This window comes from Quercus robur, chromosome 2, assembly GCF_932294415.1.
Source record: "Quercus robur chromosome 2, dhQueRobu3.1, whole genome shotgun sequence".
NCBI classification, from domain to species: Eukaryota; Viridiplantae; Streptophyta; class Magnoliopsida; order Fagales; family Fagaceae; genus Quercus; species Quercus robur.
The window spans coordinates 69,410,343-69,422,482 of record NC_065535.1 but is presented as its reverse complement, the minus strand read 5'-3'; positions in this window follow the sequence as shown (position 1 = coordinate 69,422,482).

Below are 12,140 nucleotides of genomic sequence, written 5' to 3'. Positions count from 1 at the left end.
AAAGGGCACAGTCTTTTCGGATCTACTTTCAGCTGCTGGAAGGCAAGGAGGTAGATGATGTTCGCGGAGCTTCCATTATCGATGAGGATCCTCTTGGTATTGAACCCTTCTATATTCAGCATTATGACCAAAGGATCGTTGTGGGGCTACTTCACTCCCATGGCGTCTCCTTCACTGAAGGACATGTCCTGGTGTATTCGTCGGTACTTGGATGGAGGTACGGCATGGACGCTATTCACCTGTCTCTGGTATGCCTTTTTGAGTGATTTAAACGATCCTCTTGAAAACGGCCCTCCTGTAATCGTGTTTATCTCCCCGATCACCTTGTGTGGAGGCTGGGACGGACAGTCGTCATCGCGGTAGAAGGATTCATGCTGGATTTTATTGTCGTCCCTGAACTTGCTATATTCTCCTTTTTTCACATATTTCTGTAACTTCCCTTTCCGTATTAACTCCTCTATTTGCTCCTTTAGGTCTCTACAATCCTCCATGTTGTGGCCGTGATCTTTGTGGAACCGGCAGTACTTATTCTTGTCACGGACATTGGGGGATGAGTGCAATGGTCTGGGCCATTTGAGATAATGCTTGTCCTTGATCTGCGTGAAAATTTTATCAACAGGCATAACCAAAGGAGTAAATCTTACCGTCCGAGGATTTTTATCATCTTTCCTCCTGTTCCCGTCACTGTTCTGACGATCTGGTCGATCTCTCTTCTGCCCCCTACGGTCGTCTTCCCTTTTGGTTTTGTCACCTGGCTTCTCGGCATTCTTTATGGCGGCTAAAGCATCTTCAGTATTTATGTACTTCTGTGCCTTCAGGAGCATTTCTGCCATCGTCTTTGGGGGGTTCTTTGCGAGGGAGGCCACGAGATCTCTGGACCTCAGCCCCGCCTTAAAGGTCGTCAGTTGCACCTTGTCATCGGCTTCGTCCACCTCCAGAGTCTCCCGGGTGAATCGTTTGACATATGACCTCAGAGTTTCCTTCTCTCCCTGTCTTATGGTGAGTAAGTAGTCTACCGGCCTCTTTGGACGTTGTCCCCCTATGAAATGGCGCAAGAAGGCACTACTTAATTGATCGAAGTTGTCTATAGACGAGGTTGGCAACTTCGTAAACCATTCTCTTGCAGCTCCTTTGAGAGTGGTTGGGAAGGAACGACACAGTATTTCGTCAGGTGGTTGTTGAAGACCTAGAGTCGTCTTAAAGGTATTAAGATGATCCTGAGGGTCTTTTAGTCTGTCGAATGGCTCAAGCTGAGGTAAGCGAAACTTTGACGGTATAGGGCATTCAAGTACCGTTGAGGTGAAAGGTGAATCCGTAGCCCTTACCATTTTATCTACGCTCCGGTCCGTCTTCTCCTTAATGGCGCTCTTCAGTTCGTCCATTTCCTTCCTCATTTAGCGAAGGAGATCCAAGTTCTGCTCGTCTGGAGTAGTTGGCCTCTGAGGGGTACCTCTCCGGTGGCTATCCCCTTCTCTTTCCAGGTTACCCTTGGAACAGTTCTCTTCCTGTTGAGCCTGTTGAACTTGCTGGAGTCGTAGCTTCATTTCCTGGTTTTGTTTGGTGAGTTCTTCAATGGTGGCTGCAAGGGCTTGGACTTGCTGGGCCAAGGTTGCTGAATCTGGGTTGGATTCCATCTGAATGTAGAGGGTTGATGGAAACTACGTTTTCAAATATGAATTTAAGAATGTCGTTTCCCACAGACGGCGCCAAACTGATGAAGTGTAAACTCGTCAATCGAAATAGGCAAATGGAACTCCCCATTAGCACTAATGTATCCACTAAAGGGGTCACCGGTGTGGTGCCTGCCACAACGCCTCCGATACCAAAGTTAGAACAGCAAAGCAATTCGCAAAACTAGGAAATAATTGGTATTTTCTTAGAGTCTCAGTATGTGTACCTTGTGTTGCCAATGTAAGGGCTTTATATATATGTGGTCTTGATTGCTAGCCGTTGGGGTGTTAATGCCTCTCTTTGGTAATGCCTCCAGCCCAATTATGGGGTTTTTATTAGGCCCGCAACGGTCTGTTTTGCTGGTTTCGTAACTGCCCAGGCTACTTGCTGGCATCATTGAATGACTTTCCTTCCCTCGTCGGTGATGGATTCTCGTCGCTAGGGATGACCTCGTCACTAGGTTGACCTCTTCAAGGTGATGCATTCTCGTCAATCCCATAAAAAACTATTAAAAATTCATCTAAACAATAAGAAAACATGATTGAACATATTGAAAGCATGGAAGAACTAATACATCAAAAGAAATCTAATTGAACAATCAAATATGTTGTTGATAAAATCCTAGAAAGAATCACATTGAATATTCATTCCGTATAGAAGAAACATAACCCCTAGCCCTAGTAAAGAGTTTAGGCTGCCATTAAAGAAAGAAAAATACAAGGTTTTCTTTGCCAAAATTTGTTCTACCAGCCTCCCTTCAAAACCCTAATGTCTAAGTGTCCAAAGAAAATAAGATTTTTACTATTTTAATTTCCGTCCAGGTTTACAACAATAATTTGTGAATTAATTTCGGCCTTCAAAAATTGAGAATTTCGAAAAACTCAAAACTACAAAGTTTTAGATATTTAAGTCACGGTTCCAACCCATCTGGCTTTGTGTCAATTGGGTTTTTTAGAAGAGAGATATGCCAAAAATACTGATCAGTGCTCAAATCAGACTTTTCCTTTTCAGATTCTATCTCTTTGATTTCTTTCCTTATTTGAAGCTTCCAATCATGGTAGATGATCCAAGCACTCCAGCTACACCTCCTTAAACATTTAAGTATGGTCCTTTAGCTCCACTTTAATTCTAGTTTGGCCTCCATTCTCTCACAAATTCCTATAAACTCATATTTCTCACATGATTTCTTGAAAGTAGAAAATTACACACAATGAATAGCATCTTATTCAAGAAATTATGTAAAGATAAATAATAGGGATTAATGCAAATCATGGCTTAATTATACAAATTAAGCATAGTAATAAGGAGATAACGCCCACATAAATATATAACACGTATATATTTTAAGACGTTATCAATTTGATGTGAGAAACTTTAGGGATGTGAGAAACTTTACACGATTTGTGTTCTGATTAGGTAGGAATTGTGTTTTGATTTCAGGTAAGGGGAACAACGTCGTTCCCCTAAATGTTTTATTTATTTTATTTATTTAATAACAGTTTTTTTAATTTCTTTTAATTACGAAAATTAAAAAAAAAAAGTCAAAATGACGTCGTTTTGCTCATTTAACAGAGACAATTAACAGATGGTTAACTAAATATCGAATTGACAACAATTGAAAGTTAGATGATTGAAATGATAAAATTAAAAGTTAAAAAACTGAAATGAAAAAGGCTAAAAGTTAGAGGGTTAGTTTTGGATTTTTGCCAAAAGAAAAAAAAGGCAAATGCCAAGTTGCCAACAGAGACAGAGAGAGCGAGTGAGAGAGAGAGAGTAAAATGTGTGAGGCAAAATGTTTTTGCCACTGTGTGGGGGACTCGATGGTGCGGCACATCAACAAAGTTTTTGACTTTTCAATTTTTCTAATGCTATGTACAAGTAAACCCTAGATGTGTTAGGATGAAAATTAGAATTTGTTTCCCTTTTATTTGTTGAGGTAATTATTAAAATATTTATGTGTTCATTTTAAAAATGTTGAATGTTTAATTATTGTAATTTGCTAACATATGTATTTATGAATTATATTTTATTTAAATGAAAATTATGTTTATTTTTAGACTTTCTTTTATATATATATATATATATATGTATATTATCAGGTATAGGGGGCCAAAATGATATGGTTATTTAAAAAATTTTAAATTATTTAAGATATTCCCAAAAAAAATAAAAATTGGAGGAACCAAGGCACTATCGATCATCAAGTGGCTCTGCCACTGTACACTATACATAAAAGGAATACAGTATCTATAAACAAACCCAAACAAAAAAAACCTTAATAGTTATATTTTTATTCATTCTCTTTGAAAATAAATTCCTATCTTCGTCACTTGTAATGGGTCTCGTTACATAGAAGTAGAAGAGAAGGGTGTGGAAGCAATACTTTTGGATGTTGAAAATCGTTTACCAAATTTTCAACAGAGATAGGGATGGTACATCATTGGAAACTCACCTACATGGATCTGCATGTAGAAGCCTAACTTGAATAAGGGTGTGCAGAAAACCCACCGACCCGCCAGTTGATTTTTAAGGCTTGGTGGGTTGGGTTGGTTTACAAAAAAATTTTTTACAGCAGGTCGGGTTGGGTTTGGGTCATAAAATTACAAACCCGCCAAACCCGACCCAACCCACCCATATTTAATATATATTTAAAATATATTATATATTTAATAATTTTTTTTTTAAATCAGCTATAGGGCACTTTTATATATATATATATATATATATTTAAATATATATTATATATTTAATAATTAAAAAAAAAACTAGCTGTAGAGCAACATTTTCTCGATTCCTTCTACTAATACTAATTTAATATATATATATATATATAATATTATATAATTAATATATTTTTTTAAATAACCAGTTCTTCCTATCATATATAAAAGTCAATTAGTTCACACAAATCCTAATAAATTACTATTGTTGTTTAGTTTTTAGTGTTGTTTGCATTTAAGGAGTTACATTGATACTAATCTTTAGGTTTTTTTAATAAATTAATATTTATATTTTTTTTCTACTCAATTTAATAATAATAATAATAAATTTGTCAAACCCATGGGTTTAACCAGACCCAACTCGACCCATGTGGGTTGGGTTGGGTTGGGTTAGATTTATGTAATGGGTTGGGTTGGGTTGAATTTTTTTTTACCCACCATGGTAGGTTGGGTCAAAAAATCTCTCAACCTGACCCAACCTGACCCATGCACACTCCTAAACTTGAATATTGACAAGCCACCTCTATTCCATTAGACTCTAGGATGTCATCTCTAGTGTTGTCCATATTGAAAAACTTTCACATCGATATCATCTATGATCAATAAGTGGACCACGAGCCTTTCTTGTACGAATATTTATCACTTCTTTTTTACAACACCTGTTGTGTCCAGTAATAAGAGACACTGTTTTCTTGTTAAAAAATTAAAAATTAAAAAAAAAAAATTCTACACTATGTTGGTAAATATGGAAGGAGAATAAAGAAATGTTTGGAAAATTGGAGGGAAGTGAGAAAGTAAAAGGCATTATTTATATTATATTTAATAACTTCTACACTATGTTGGTAAATATGGAAGGAAAATAAAGAAGTGTTTGGAAATTTGAAGGGAGAATAAAGAAATTAGATGGGAGTAAAAAAAAATCGGAGAAAGGATCATGTTTATTGAAAATGTAGTTGTATTGGCTAAAATCCAAAGGGCCTAAAAAGATGCTGGGCTTGGACTAAAGTCTACAACAATTAATTTATAAAGATGAGTTTATGAACCAACAGTTGACCTTGAAACAACAATTTCTCACCCGAGAATGATAATAAAAAGCATGTGGAACTAAAGCTAGTAATGAAACATGTTTTTCTTATTTCTTCTTCCTCGGAATGGCTGAGGAGCCTTTACACTTAATCAAATACCAGATTTCACTTCTGTTTTTATTGTATCTTTTTTTTCTTTTTTCTCTTCTCAAGATCCAATCCCTGTACATTAAGGATCTTCTTCTTTTTTGTAGTCCCATTACTTCAATTCTAGCCTTCCACCTAGATGGTGGATAGTTTTTTTCTTGGATTCTTATCTCATCATTTTCCTCCCCTCCTTTTGAGGTTGTGTTAGGCAGGTAACGAACTATGTGGCGTTGTTCAGGTATCATTGGGTCATTAATGCGACATGCCTAGTTGGTGCAGTGCATTTAATGCGAAGGTAATGGTAGCTTCACTAGGAAGTTTCCCCAAATTCTTATTCACGCTGGTTATTGTTGCCTTCCTCGAATCAGTACCCTTGGTTCATTCAAAAGAACTTCTCAACTTCTTCAGACTATCATTCTCTGAGCGCCTTCCTTGGAAAAATTATTTTTTCGGTCAGCTCTTCTTTTCAGTCTACCTGGGCCACCTTGAATTAAGCAAGTTGATGGTTGGGCCTTATGTTCCTCAATTTAAGCCTAAATGGGATCAAGCTTTTTGGTCTCCCATAGTAGTTATTATCAATTTTATTATAAAAATACTACAAATTGACATGTAATTGAATGTGAATATTGCCACATTAACAACATAATAAATATTTGGACAATGATTTGCTACAAACTAAGTGGAAGCAATACCTGCAAAAATGCACACATGTCAATGCCTCGAATAGACACCTGTCTAGGCTTTGTTTAAATAAAAACTTCTGCGTCAATATTGAATTTTCCACCAAATAAGACATTGACATGTGTGTATTTTGCAGAAGTTGTTGCAACTTAATGTGCAGCAAATCCTTGCCCTTAAATATATATTTTTTATTATTTGAAAATCCTTTACCAAACATCTTTAACAACTTTAAAGTACTTTAGCATTGATTTACATCTTTAAAGTACTTAAGCATTGATTTTTATCGAACATTATGGAGGGATTATTTTTTCAGCCCATGTCCTCGAGACATTAAGGCCTAGCCCAATCGGTTGGGACAATGTCAACAATTTACAAAGGAAATGCCCAATCGGTTGGGACAATGTCAAAAATTTACAAAAGAAATGCCCACTTGGGCCAAAAATGAACGAATGGCACTGTAGCTCCATTCGGGCAGAGGAGGGATAGCCCAAACAAGGATCCACAATCTTATTGTGTGTTTAGGTATAACTTATTTTTGATAGCTTATTTGAATATATGAGACAAAAAGCAAAAAATTAGCTTATTTCTAAAATATTAAAAGTTATATATTTAAAATAAAGCTAAAGAAAAAGCAAAAGCTAAAATTTGTAGCTAAACGAGACAAATTTAAACCTCCTTATCCCAAAATCTTGGCAATTAAGCCTCTAAATCTAAAACTCCCCTCTTATAGCAATGTCAATATCAGTAGGACACAAAGCCCCTCTGTATTAGCAAATGAACCCATTCAAGCTTTAGTAGCTCTTTCTTATTTTGTACATAGGATATTTGACAAGACTCACAGATTTAAAAACAGAGAGATAGAAGAGAATTTGTCCATGTTTTTCTTCTCTAGAACATGCTGAAGGCTTATTGTTCATGGTCATAGGTCAAAAGGGAGACACACATAGGTTCTCTGCATGATCTTCAACATGGGAAATGTGAATAATTAACGGAAAATTCTTAGGTAGTCCTGGAATATAGTAAAATGATGCTTCCTCCTCTCACATTCATATTGAACTCCACCATGAATTTAATGAGTGGACTCCACTATGAATGTGAGAGGAAGAAGCACCATTCTCCGTGTTCCGAGAGTACTTAAAAATTACTCATAATTAACACCATTGATATGGTGCAGCCAGGATATTCTATTAAATACCAAAAAAATTTTTAAAAATCATGTTTAAATTTTGTTTCATTCTATTTCACACAGCCCAAAAAGGATCACGTGAAAGGTGACTATGCAATATTTAGGAAAGTTCAACATATGAATATATAACACAATTTGGTTGAGTATTTTAGTATATATCCAATGCACCGAGACTTGTGAAAATTTTTTCCATGAAGAAATTAATTTCCACCACCGTCAAAGTATTCTCTAATCTTAAAATCTGCACGCAATCTTAAAATATTTATTCTCTTTATGACTAGACCATTTCAAATAATGTTTATCTTTAACTCAAAGTTTTAGACTAAGTTTTTTTTTTTTTTTTGGAGAAACTTTTAGACTAAGATTTAATAGAAAAGGAACAGAAATAACTAAAGAATGATACAGAAAGATGTTTGCTTTTCAAACAAAATTGCAGCCGTATGTGTAACATAACTACTCCAACAATTGCTTAATCCTTGTCCTGCAATTTTTTATTTTTTATTTTTCTTTTGAGAATTGAGATAGCCTTCACCTGCATTTTCTATTCAACATTTGGCATCTTCACGTGGAAACCTTCAGGTCCATATATACTATATTCGTAACACTTTTTTTGCAGGACCAAGACAAACATGGAAACTTTCAGGTCCAGAATGGAATTTTGCAGGACCAAGACAAACATGGAAAAAAAAAAAATTATGGTCAATCTTAAAGTCTCTACCTTAATTTATGAGAACACTTTCAGGGCGGAACTAGAAATTTTTGCTTGGGGGTCAACCCCTATTTTTATAGGCTATACCTTTAAAAATGTTTAATAGGTATAATTATCATAAAGGATTTAAAAAAAAAAAAAAAAAAAAAATTGGCAGGATCATATATTACATATTTTGTAATTACCACTTAACTTGAGATTAATTTGCCATGTTCTTTCTTCTATATATATATAAAATAAAAAAATAAAAAAATTGCCATTTTCATGCCACCAACGAAAAATCAATATTAAAAGATGAAAAATATATAAATGGTCCCCAAAATTTGAGCCTAGTTCCATTTTAGTCTTTAGTACATGAAAGTTGAAAAGTTATTTATTTATGTACAATTCTATAGTTAGAGATTGAAGATTTAAACCTTATATCTCAGGGTGTCAACTAGTTTTGTTACAAAGTTTTTTGCGATTTTTTATTTATTTATTTTTTATCTGTTCTTAATAAGTTGTGAAGGTAATTTCTCAAAAAAAAAAAAAAAAATGTTGTGAAGGTACGAAGCAAGGTTGTAAAGTTCTTTGAAAAGCATCGTTGGAGTGGATAACTCATAGCCTCCTTTTTTTTAGATAACTCAGTCTTTCCTTTTCTTTTTCTTTTTTCAAAAGTTATCTTCATCGAAATGTGGAACCTAATTTGGCTAACCCGAAATTTATGGATCAAACATATATTTCTGTTAAAATTAAAATATTTAAAACTAATTGTGATGAACAATTCAAATGAATATAAATTAGTATTAACCGGCCTATTTGATGGTAGAATGAACATTGTAAATATTGACTACTGTTTTATAATTAAATACTGCTATAGATACAAACTATTTTACAACATTTTTACAAACTGCTGATATGACTTTAGTAATTTTCAAATAATTATTGGTAAACATAAACGTGATGTTAGTAGTAGACCTATATTAGAACTAATAAGAACTTACCACATCTATAGTTTGTAAAAATATTATAAAATAGTTTGTAACTGTAACATTACTCTTTATAATTTAAGATGACTATCAGAAATGACCTTATAATTTTGGCAAAATATAATAATGCTAGTAGACATATAACAATTTTTTTTTTTTTAATGGAAGATTAATATATTACAAATTTTACTACACTAGTTGTTAATGTGTGCAAAACATAAGAAGTTATGGAAAAAAAATATTTATATAGAGTTATTTAATTGATAAGTATTGAATATTCTCAATAAAAAAAATCTAGAGAATTAGTACAAAATAAAATATCTAATTTGATTAAATTTATTTAGGAAATATCAAATTTGATTTAATAAGAATTTTTTTAGTGTTAAGTTGCTTATGAGTTATCTAAAAAACGACTGTGAAATTGAAAGAATATTACAAGGAAGAAAAGGAAAATTATGGGTTTTGAAATACTTATGTGGTAACTTTAGAAAAAACAAAAAAGTTAAAAACTTTCATTCAATTTATATATATGAATGGACTAGAACTCTTATTATTAGTTATATCTTATCTTATATATTCACTTTTATTAAACTTTATTGTTTTGTTTGAAATGATTTTTTCGAAAAAAAAAAAAAGAATTGAATAAGTTTTGAAAAAGAGAAGTGCTATGTTCACAATATTTTCACAACAGAAAATTGTCATGTTCATGCCACCAACAAAAAATCAATATTAAAAGGTGAAAAATATATAAATGGTCCCCAAATTTTGAGTCTAGTTCCATTTTAGTCTTTAGCACGTGAAAGTTGAAAAGTTATTTATTTATTAGAGATTGGAGATTTAAACCTTTAACATCTCAAGGTGTCAACTAGATTAGTTACAAAGCTTTTCACGAAATTTTTTTATTTTATTGCAGTTCTTAATAAATGGTGAAGGTACTAAGTAAAGTTCTTTGAAAAGCATCGTGGATAACTCATGTCTTCCTTCTTTTTTTTTTTTAGATAACTCAGTTTTTCTTTTCTTTTTCTTTTTTCAAAAGTCATCCTCATCAAAATGAGGAACCTAATTGACTAACCAAAATTTATGGATCAAACATATATTTTTGTCAAAATTAAAATATTTAAAACTAATTGAGATGAACAATTCAAATGAATATAAATTGGTATTAACCGGTCTATTTGATGGTAGAATGAACATTGTAAATATTGACTATAGTTTTATAATTTAAGATGACCATCAGAAATGTCATTATAATTTCGGCAAAATATAATAATGCCAGTAGACATATAACTATTTTTTTTTTTTGGTAGAATAATATATAACAAATTTGACTACACTAGTTGTTAATCTGTGCAAAACATAAGAAGGTATGGAAAAAAAATATTTATATAGAGTTATTTAATTTATAAGTATTGAATATTCTCAATAAAAAATCTTAAATTAGAGAATTTTTCTCTTTTTTCCTTTTTGAGAATTAGTACAAAAGAAAATATCTAATTTGATTAAATTTATTAGGAAATATCAAATTGAACTTAATAAGAATTTGTTTAGTGTTAAGTTACTTATTGTTAGGTTAAGAGAGTTTGACTCCAGTTAATTAATTCAATTATCCAAATTGATTAATTAAGTCAAATTACATGCAGATCGTAGAGGCACCAACAAATCACCAAATAAACTAATATGCAGTAGAAAATAAATTAACACTGTGATTTATTGACAAATTGAGAAAATCTCTTGCAAGACAAAAACCCCACCAAGTGAATTTAAGGTCACCACTCCCAAGAATCCACTAATCAATAATCAAGCGATTATAAGTATGGAGAATTTTACCACTACCCTGGCCTATCCCAAAATACCAATTTACAGTCGAACCTTTGCTCTAATACCCAATTGGACTTAATCTTGTAGTAGCCTTCTCTCCTTTGATGCACAAATCTCCAATCAGTGACTAATTCCTTTGCATGGATCTCAATACGTGACTAACTCCAGTAACTTGAATAATTGTTGTTAGCTGTAAAGTTCTTCACTTCATAAACGATGAAGATTAGAAAACACTTGGTTACAAAACCCTATGGCGTACAAACGCAATAATTTCTCACGGAGAAAATTAAACTCTTGGTCTTTGTATTCGTGTGTGATGGCCTTTAAAATAAGTCATATTTATGTTTAGGGTTGTGAAAAAAGAAACTTTAAACAAATACATCAACATGGGCCAAAATTTAGATCTGGAAATTTTTAATTCGTAAAGCTCGATAAATCTAGCTTGTGTTAAGCTGCCCATTAAATCTCAATAGTAGATTTCTGATGAGCTATCTTTTGACCTTCAGTAAAACAATTTTTCTTCATTTGTTTCTTGGATCAACCTTCATGTATTTAATACAACCACTTGATATGTACCAAACCCAACTTAGATCTACCTAATTTACAAGTAAAGTGCCTTCTGTCAATGGATTAGCCAATTATATAGAAAATATTACCCTAACACTTACGAGTAAAGTGCCTTCTGTCAATGGAATGTAAATAATCTTGTTTGGGAGTAATATAGAGAGAATAAAATTGAATCATTTTATGAAAATATTATTATTAGACCCCTATTTTAAAATAAATGGTTGAATATATAGGGGTATTTTGAGAGTTTTAGTAAAAAAATTTATTAAATCTAATTTCATTCTCTCTCATTCCTCCCAATTTCAGGGGGAATGAAAATTTAAGGTTTTAAGAGAATAGAGAGGAATGAATATTCCTTTTTACCCATTACATTCCCTTCCACTTAAATTTAAAAAAAAATGAATGGATTTTCCATTCCCTCCATTAAAACTCCTAAATAAGGGAATGAAAGAATATTCTAAAATTATTATTTTCATTTCTTTTTATTCCATTTTATCAGATCGTGAGCTGTGTCATTCCACCTCAAAATCAATTGGTAATGAGGAAGACACACTCAAATCTTTTATGGCATTCGACATCACACCACGCAGGCCTATTTTTAGAGTAGTTGTAAGGAGTTAAATTGTGGTCCCTCGAACAATCCCTCCT